Raw genomic sequence first — 9719 nt, 5'->3', positions numbered from 1 at the left:
ATTGTTTAAACTTTTATTTCGTTGAAATCTTTTGTCTCGACAACAAAATCTTCTAAACGACACCGAAAAACAGAGATAGAATGACTCAGTGTATGTTTAAGTATATACAGCAATTAACAAGATTTATCAAGCGGAAAATACGAGTTCTGTCTGTGAAAGTATCTCTCTCTCTCTCTCACACACACACACACACAAACTCGTTCTCACAGACAAACACGCTCTCTCTCTCTCTCTCTCTCTATCTATCTATCTCTCTCTCACACACACACACTTAATACCGAGTAAGACATCTGTTATCTATCGATTTGATAAGACATTTAAACAAATATTTCTCCGTTTATTTTGTTTCGTTATTACGAATTACATATTTTGAGAGTCAATATTAGAAAGCTTAAATAGCGCATGCATTTACTGTAAGAGAAGAAAAACGAAAAGGTGACAAAGAAATTTGATAAAAACTAAAAATGTTTTTCTTTTTACATAGTTTCTCGAGGACATTAAAAGTGATATAACTACCCCCACAGGTATCGAAACCGGAACTCATTCACTTCCAAGCAATGCAGATAATCTTTAAATTTTGGTTTGTAATAGATTAATTCGTCAATTCGCCAGTGTAGATGGGAGAACCAGAAATATGTAGGGAATTAATAAAGGATTAATTCTCTTTTTTGCATCATAAAGTTTTTATTATTATTATTATTATTTAAAACTCCTTGTGCGAAAATTATGTTAAGGATTGAAACATTTCTTATAAAATACTTTTTAAATTCTTGCTAAGTTAAAAACTTATCTACATTCAAACAGGTTCGCAAAAGAGGAATATCCCCTTTTTCCTCACTAAATTGCGTAGAATAAACTTAAGGATTCCTTAACACTAAAAAAAAAAAACTAACAAAGCAATGAAATGACAACAAAAATACTTGTTGAACATTAAAAACTTATTTACATTGAAAGAAGCTCGTAAAAAGGTATTCCCCTCCCACTCCCGTTTTTCTTCCCTAAACTTTGTCGAATAAACTTTAAAATTTCCTTACTTTGATCACAGAACTTCATATGAAAATAACAAAAAAAAATTAATTATCAAAGTTCTTAAAAGGCGCAAAAAATAAATAAAATGCAAGTGCGAACACAATTTCTCAGACGAATTTGCGAGGTGCCTGAAGTATGATAAAACGTAAAGGAGAATAAAAAAATAAATCTTCCGAAACAAATATCATATTTACCTTATTTTGTTTTCCAGGGTTTCCCTAGAGATCAGACATTATAAGTTTTACATCAGGTAGCTAAGTATCCTCACTGATAAAAATTTTGCTGCTCAATCCTCGTTTTCTGTTAGTCGTCCCCTTCAAAAAAGATGTAAGGTTTTTTTCAGTAATCCTAGCAGAACAATGTACGGTAAATTATCACATTGGAGGCTCCAAAACAAAATTTCCTCTCACAATGAGTTGTATGACTTTATCATGGTTATTGTTTTTTTTATATATATATTATGAGTAGCGATTTTGAAATATTTCATTAATTTTCGTTTTCCTTTTTTGGTTTCTTTCTTTCTTCCTTTGTTTTTGCTTTTTGCGGTACGGTAGCTTTAAATTTCTTATCTAAAAGGTCAATGGTTTTCTTCTTTTTTTTTCCTTTGTTTTTGTTCTGAACTTGGAATTATTATAAAAGGCCGAGTACGCCAGATAAAGTTAGTTGGTTGTTATAGGGAACTAAATAACTTAGTGAGGATGAAAAAAAAATTTTACTGCTGCCAGATACGAAAGAGAATAAAGAAATAAAGGTTGAGGTAAAACTACTTGCTAACGCAGTTGAGAGTTAAATACAGAAAGAAAAGAAGAAGAAAAAAAGTAAGCTGCAGAAGTAAATCGTGTTTCCTCTCAGTGGCTGACGACGAAAATATACGCACACGTTATGTAGGGGAGAAGATTCTTATTGAAATCACTCCAGAGGGACGAGCGGCTGGCCGAAAAAAAATAGAGATCTTGTCGGGAAGACAACGAACTGAGAATTAAATCAGCTGGTTGCTGTTGTTGCATATCGTTTATGCACACGAACCGACCAACTTTTATTCAAGTATGCAGCAAGTCATTAGTTTTAAGATATATCACTTAACATGTCTATTATCTTATTGTTTTTAGAAGTTTTTTGACGCTCAGATAAAAAATTTTTATACATTTAAACAAGCAAAAGAAAATAAGGAAAGGAAAAAAAAAACAATCAAACAATAGATACATTAAATTTCAATATTAATTAATACGCGTGTCTTGTACACACACATACAAACAAAAGCAAACATAGATGCAAAACAAAAAGGAAAAAGACTACTAGAATACCAAAAAGATAGCGCAAAATACTATTTTATCTATCTATTTATCTCTTTCTCTCTCTGTCTCTATTTATCTATCTTCCTCCCCTCTTTTTACACGAGAACATTACTGTGATACACGATCCCTATTGATCGCCTTTTTTTTTTCTTTTTCTCGATCCCTTTTGATCGACACCCACCCCTACTTTTTTTTTCATTCCCCCTCCCAAAAAGAAAAGCTCTACATTGTATTCGTCCCATTTTTGTTGAGCCCTGTGTGGCTAATAAAAGAAATGTATCTATCTATCTATCTAGATGGATGGATGGATGGATGGATGGATGGAACAAATAGGATAAAGAGAACTCAATATATGATTGAATAAATGGAATTAATAATGTTTTCTTTATTAATCACTAGAGGTTCATAAAAAACGTTGGGGCCAGTACAGGACAATACAATGTGGGGTTACATGAAAGGTGTATAAAAAAGTAAAATTTACAAATATATAAATTTTAACAAAGAATGATACCTCAAAAGAAGGAGACTACCTAGGGCTGCTCATGGAAACCCTCCAAAACCTTGACCACTAGGACAAGTAACCTCTACACATTGTCTACTGGCGCATGTTTAGAGTAGACCTGTTCACTCATACCATTCTTGCCACACTCACCCACCTTGCAACAAAATTGCTGGTGGGGGTGGGGTCAGTACTTCTCTCTCTCTGCCCTCACTTTCCTTTTCAAGTAAAACTTGAAAAAGTTGATGAGAGCTAAGCCAATGAGGAAAGTATCTGTCTTCAGCCCTTTCAATCTGGTTCACCACACAACCTCTTTCTTTTCTACTCTAGGGGGCCAGTCAACTAGATCAACCCCAGTATGCAATTGGTACTTAATTTATCGACCCCGAAAGGATGAAAGGCAAAGTCGACCTCGGCGGAATTTGAACTCAGAATGTAAAGACAGACGAAATACCGCTAAGCATTTTGCCCAGCGTGCTAATGTTTCTTATTTCTTTACTGCCCACAAGGGACTAAACATAGAGGGGACAAACAAGGACAGACAAAAGGATTAAGTCAATTACATCGACTCCAGTGTATAACTGGTACTTAATTTATCGACCCCGAAAGGATGAAGGGCAAAGTCAACCTCAGCGGAATTTGAACACAAAACGTAAAGACAGACAAAATATCGCTAAGCATTTTGCCCGGCGTGCTAACGTTTCTGTCAGCTCGCTGCTTTACTACACAACCTCTTTCACTAAAGCCACCAGACAAAGCAACACTATCTGCCCTTCCCAGCCAAATCGAAGGCAGTGGAACAATCTTCGCAATGAACTCAGCCAATAGCTGAATCTATCCTACATGTGACAGTAGGTGTTCGACATAAACTCACAAGTCAGCAATGTTCAGGCACTAGACAAGAGTGTACAGAACTGTTTCATCACTTTCAGGCAAGCCTAATGAACAGTTTGGTCAGACATAAACTAGGGCAAGGTATATGATGTTCAGGTGGTAATATATGATGGATGCAATGTAAGCATTCGCTACCTCTGTCCAACTTTTCAGGAACAGCTTTCTCTCAGTCCATTTCTGGGTGAGATTGGTCACCATGGTCATCACCTCATCCCAGTAAGTCTCTAACTGTACATCTGGACCAAACCAGACCCCAAGCAATTTAGCTCATTCCTCTATTCAGCATCCCACAATGTTGTTGGATGGCATGGTGCTGCAGGCCCACTGACTTACCTTGGTTCATTTTTGGTCCTGTCACTGCCTTGTATTCTTTTGGAGTGACAGAAAGTTACAATAGTGACTCGAAGGGTAAGAGTTTCATTCATTCTATTTACAAACTCAGTTTAGCAAGTGGTGTATGCACAAAAGTTTTGGCCATTGAGTCATTTTTGTGACTTTCTGCTGGTTAGAAATATGATGAATATATGTTTGTATATGTGAGTATACTTGCATATGTCTGTATATCTGAGGAATGATACTGGGATAAGCACGGTGAAGCATGACCTTCGAACGTTGGGCCTCAGAGAGGCAATGACAAAAGACCGAAACCTCTGGATATATGTTGTGACTGCAAAGACCCGGCAAATAAAGTGAGTTCACAGCTGTATCCTACACCAGTTTTGTATAACCAGCCCCAGCCCATTCAAAAGTACCTTGGATCGTAGGGCAACCTGCTGTGCTTGAGGAGACCTACTGAGTCAAGTACATCAACATCAAAAGGAAATTGTAGTTGTGATACCCATGCCGGTAGCACGTAAAAAGCACCATCCAATTGTGGCCATTGCCAGCCTCACCTGGCCCCTGTGCCGGTGGCATGTAAAAAGCACCTACTACACTCACGGAGTGGTTGGCATTAGGAAGGGCATCCAGCTGTAGAAACATTGCCAGATCAGATTGGAGCCTGGTGCAGCCTCCTGGCTTCCCAGACCCCGGTCAAATTGTCCAACCCATGCTAGCATGGAATACGGACGTTAAACGATGATGATGATGATTTTTACCTGTCTATCCTACTATTTTCACTCTATTTTGAATATTTAAAGTATGGTGCTCAATGTATATTGCAAAAAAATATAGCAAAAGATGTTATGGGAACAGTGTGTGCGTGTGTGTGTGTGTCTGTGTGTTCATATGTTTACTTGTTGAATTTGAGGAAAGGGACAGATGCTGTGACCCTTGCAGGCCTTCTGAGACTAATGTGAGTGATGCCATTAATGTCTGGTTTAAACTGCTACAAGCCAACACCTGCATGAAAGATGTAAGCAGGGAAGAGATTCGTCATCATCATCGTTTAACGTCCGCCGTCCATGCTAGCATGGGTCGGACGATTTGACTGAGGATTGGTGAACTGGATGGCTGCACCAGGCTCCAATCTGATCTGGCAGAGTTTCTACAGCTGGATGCCCTTCCTAACGCCAACCACTCCAAGAGTGTAGTGGGTGGATTCCAGTGGGAAATGTTTCAGGGATGAAGGACTGGGCATAATGGCTAGTGTAACGAAAAAGTATTTAGATGCACCAAGGATGCTAAGAGGCGAAGAGATGATTGAGACATGGGTGACTAAGTGATGGAGGTATAAGACCAGCCAGCTTCAAAGAGTAGAGACCATTGTGGTAGAGATAAAAAAAGACAAAGGTAAGAGACAGCTAGATGCTGGAATGTGTCCATTAGTGACTGGATGCCAGTCAGCTGGGTAACCTGTCCTTGATTGCAATCCAAGATGTCAGTGTATGTGGCAGAAGTGCCAGTGCTAGATTAACCAATAAGTAAAATAAGTACATGCTTAGGGCATCAGTGGGGGGGGGGGTTACTACAGATATGGTAAATGGTTTATGGCACAAAAGAAATTACTTTAAACTTGCTAAAGTAATATTCAAAGCAGTTTATATGATCGGAAATATAATTTCAAAGTGTTTGTTGTGTCATAGCGAGGATCTGATGAAAGACTTTGCAATTTAAAACAAGTAGAAAACTTTTCAAATATAAATAAAGTGGAAGTATATACAAAATTAGACATTAGGTGCAGGAGTGGCTGTGTGGTAAGTAGCTTGCTTACCAACCACATGGTTCTGGGTTCAGTCCCACTGCATGGCATCTTGGGCAAGTGCCTTCTACTATACCCTCAGGCCATCCAAAGCCTTGTGAGTGGATTTGGTAGACGGAAACTGAAAGAAGCCTGTCGTGTGTATATATATATATATATATATATATATATATATATATATATGTGTGTGTGTGTGTGTGTGTATATTTGTGAGTCTGTGTTTGTCCCTACAACATTGCTTGACAACCGATGCTGGTGTGTTTACATCCCCATAACTTCGACAAAAGAGATGGACAGAATAAGTACTAGACTTACAATGAATAAGTCCTAGGGTCAGTTTGCTTGACTAAAGGCAGTGCCCCAGCATGTGGTGCACCTTGTCCACCACCACTAGGTCCAGTCTGTTATGCTCTAGCACCTGATCTGTTTGGATTGGGAAATCTCAGAGGATTTTGCTAGTCTCCAACTCTGCCACTCTCTGTGGTTTGTGCTCATACCATGTCCTACCTCTCTCTAGCTCCCACTTTTCGCACAGTTTCCAATGTAGCACTCTCACTACCTGGTCATGTCACCACAACTTGTAGAGGTTTGGGGCAAGTCTAGGGCATTTGTTTGTGATATGGGCAATGGTTTCATCCACCCTATTGCAGATGTGGCACAGCGGAGGCACTTGCTCATTCCTAAGGTTGACCCTCCAGTTCGTGACAAAAGGTTGGTTCTGCACTGCCAGTATAGTGCCCTTGGTCTCTTTTTTTAGGGTTCCTTTCATCAGCCGATCCCACCTATTTTTTCCAGCAATTTCTGCTGTGGCTACATGGAAATTGATTGTGTAGACCCTTCTTGTGTAATTATTATTATTATTATTATCATCGTCGTCGTCGTCGCCATCATCTTCATCATCATCATCATCATCATCATCATCGTGAAATTTTGATAATATTTCAGATTTAACTGATGATCAGTGTTGTTTATTAATATATTTTGCACTGAATCCACATAAAGGTACATTACATTTTGTAACTCAATTCTGGAAAGCTGCCAAACTTTATAATCAGTATGCTAACATAATTTCTTCAAGTGTTCCAGTAAATATATTTCCTGTTTACCATTTAATTCTACTATGAATTAAAGACTGTTATCATATAATTCACTATCAATCAACTCTTTAGGATTATAAGGAAAATGTGATAAAGTAAAATTAAATGTAGAAACACTGCTCACACTCACTCTCTCTTTCTCTCTCTCTCTCTCTCTCTCTCTCTCTCTCTCTCTCTCTCTCTCTCTCTCTCTCTCTCTCTCTCTCTTCCCCCTAAGGACTGCTATAATCCTACTGAAGTACATCATGACAAAATATAAGTAAACAACAAGAAAGCAAACTAGCAGACAATAACAACAAACAGAATTATCGAATGAAATCCAGTATAACACAACTGGGGAAATGTCTTCGTCAGCTGCCTAACAGATGTTAACATGGTTTTGACATCAAAGGCAGGATCTCTACTTCGTTTGGTGTCAAATGGCCACAGTAAAACATCAAACACTGTTTGTGAATATATGAGTCAAATGTTTGTTCCTGGGCCTTAATATTTTATTAAACATAAAGGTATATATTCAAACAATTTATTCTATTCAAAGATCAGTTTTGTGTTTTAATAAGGAAAATAATCTTTTCTACACTAGGCACAAGGTACTTAATTTATCTACCCCGAAAGGTTGAAAGGCAAAGTCAACCTCGACAGAATTTGAACTCAGAACTCAGACAGACAAAATACCGCTAAGCATTTCACCCTGCGTGCAAACGTTTCTTATTTCTTTATTGCCCACAAAGGGCTAAACATAGAGAGGACAAACATGGACAGAGAAAGGGATTAAGTCGATTAGATCAACCTCAGTGCGTAACTAGTACTTAATTTATCGACCCCAAAAGGATGAAAGGCAAAGTCGACCTCCGCGAGATTAGAACTCAGAACATAAAGACAGACGAAATACCGCTAAGCATTTCGCCCGGCATGCGAACATTTCTGCCAGCTCGCCGCTTTAGAATGAAGAAAGTAATAAGCAATTAAGGAAGTCCTCAGAAGTGAGTAGTTTAGAGGTAATTTGCTAATGCATTGAAATAATGGTATTGGATCATAACCTGGATAATATGGGTTGGATCAACTGCTTTACTCCATTATTACAGGGTAAATGGCCATCATGTGTGTATATATCTATACCTTTCCTTCATTGGACACTAAACTCTGCTTGCGAAGACTTTTTGAGGCAAGTGAAATTGAAATCGAACTAAATTCGACGACTGGCACCCATGCCAACGTTGTCTCCTTCATTGGACACAAAACTCAGCTTGCGAAGACTTATTGGGGCAAGCGAAAGCGAAATCGGGATGGCACCTTTGCCCAGCGTCGCCTTTCTGGCACTTGTGCCTATGACATGTGTAAGGATTTTCGAGCGAGATCGTTGCCAGTGTTCCTGGACTGGCTCTTGTGCGGGTGGCACATAAAGAACACCATTTTGAGCGTGGCTGTTGCCAGTACCACCTGACTGGCCTTCGTGCGGGTGACACGTAAAAGCACCCACTACACTCTCTGAGTGGTTGGCGTTAGGAAGGGCATCCAGCTGTAGAAGCTCTGCCAAATCAGATTGGAGCCTGGTGTAGCCAACTGGTTTCACCAGTCCTCAGTCAAATCGTCCAACCCATGCTAGCATGGAAAGCGGATGTTAAACGATGATGTATATCATCATGATCATCATGATAATCATCATTTAAAGTCTATGTTACACACTGGCAAGGGTTGTATGATTTGACAGGACCCAAAGAATCTGGCATAACTTAAATACAGAGGTCCTGATGCATCTACGTAACGATATGTTTTTACAGTGCACCCTCGTTAGGGTTAGGGTTAGTTAAGTTTAGGGTTAGGCTTAGGGTTACGTAGATGTGTCGAGACGTCTGTATTTAAGTAGTATCAAGAATTCGAAGACTGCATCGCACACTAGTGTCTACTTCAACACGGTTTCTATGGCTGGATGCTCTTCCTAACGCTGACCACTTTACAGTGTGTACTAAGTGCTTTTTTCATGGCACCATTACTAGGTTGCCATGCAATTTGCAAGACTATAAAACCTGAGAAATAAGGATGACAGCCTTATGCTAGGCGTGAGGGGTTTAAGTATGAAAGAAAGGAGGAGGCAGAACAGGTTCTTGTAGAAAAGCTACATGACTACTCATACTTTGAAAGCACGGAGGAGAATGATCAGTAGGAGCTGCGAAAAGCGACAAATATATGCTTAGAACACATTCGTCAAACCAGCAGAGAATTTTGTCAGTGAACAGGTCGTGGTCTCAAAGCGACGAAAATATTTTGACAAATTAAATTTAAATGTTGAATTCAATCTAACGGATTTTGTGTGTTATTTTAAATGGCTTATAAATACCTTCCACGCTGCAGTTGTTTTCGTTCCAGCACACGATCTCAGATCAGGTCACTTGCTATGCAAGTACATCTCCGTAATTTAAAAACAAAGGTAAAGGGAAATAACTTTAGAAAACAGTTTTAGGATTGCTTCCCTTTAAACACTATATTTATCCGACTCATAAAGTTATTGATTTATCATTAAGTTGTCATACCTGAACAATCACAAACCACAAATACGGACTTCGAAATCTTAGGAATCCCTAACTTAGTCGGTAGACTATATTAATAATAGGTAATCTTCCAGTTTCGAGGGGTAAAAGAAATATTCAAGGGAAATAACTTCAGTCTTATATGTATAGAAATATATATCGTCCTATTAAGTTGGTGTATGTATGTAAATCTACGTGTGCAGTATATATATATATATATATATATATATACACTAT

At 38.6% G+C, this 9719-nt stretch overlaps 1 protein-coding gene across 3 annotated transcripts in view; it reads right to left on the bottom strand.

Moving 5' to 3' along the window:
• Window positions 1–2064, bottom strand: part of LOC106873486 (putative uncharacterized protein DDB_G0284695) — a 122612-nt gene extending 120548 nt beyond the window's left edge. For 2 of the 3 annotated variants that reach the window (XM_052965620.1, XM_052965621.1), the window contains exon 1: window positions 1224–2064. The gene's annotated coding sequence lies outside the window, so the exon portion shown is untranslated. The remainder of the gene's footprint in view (window positions 1–1223) is intronic. The other variant, XM_052965619.1, reaches the window with a different exon arrangement.
• Between the last annotated feature and the right edge of the window lie 7655 nt (window positions 2065–9719).

The sequence above is a fragment of the Octopus bimaculoides genome, chromosome 2 (genome assembly GCF_001194135.2).
Source record: "Octopus bimaculoides isolate UCB-OBI-ISO-001 chromosome 2, ASM119413v2, whole genome shotgun sequence".
Taxonomy (NCBI): Eukaryota; Metazoa; Mollusca; class Cephalopoda; order Octopoda; family Octopodidae; genus Octopus; species Octopus bimaculoides.
The sequence above is the reverse complement of the archived record's forward strand: the minus strand, read 5'-3'. Positions and strand labels throughout refer to the sequence as shown.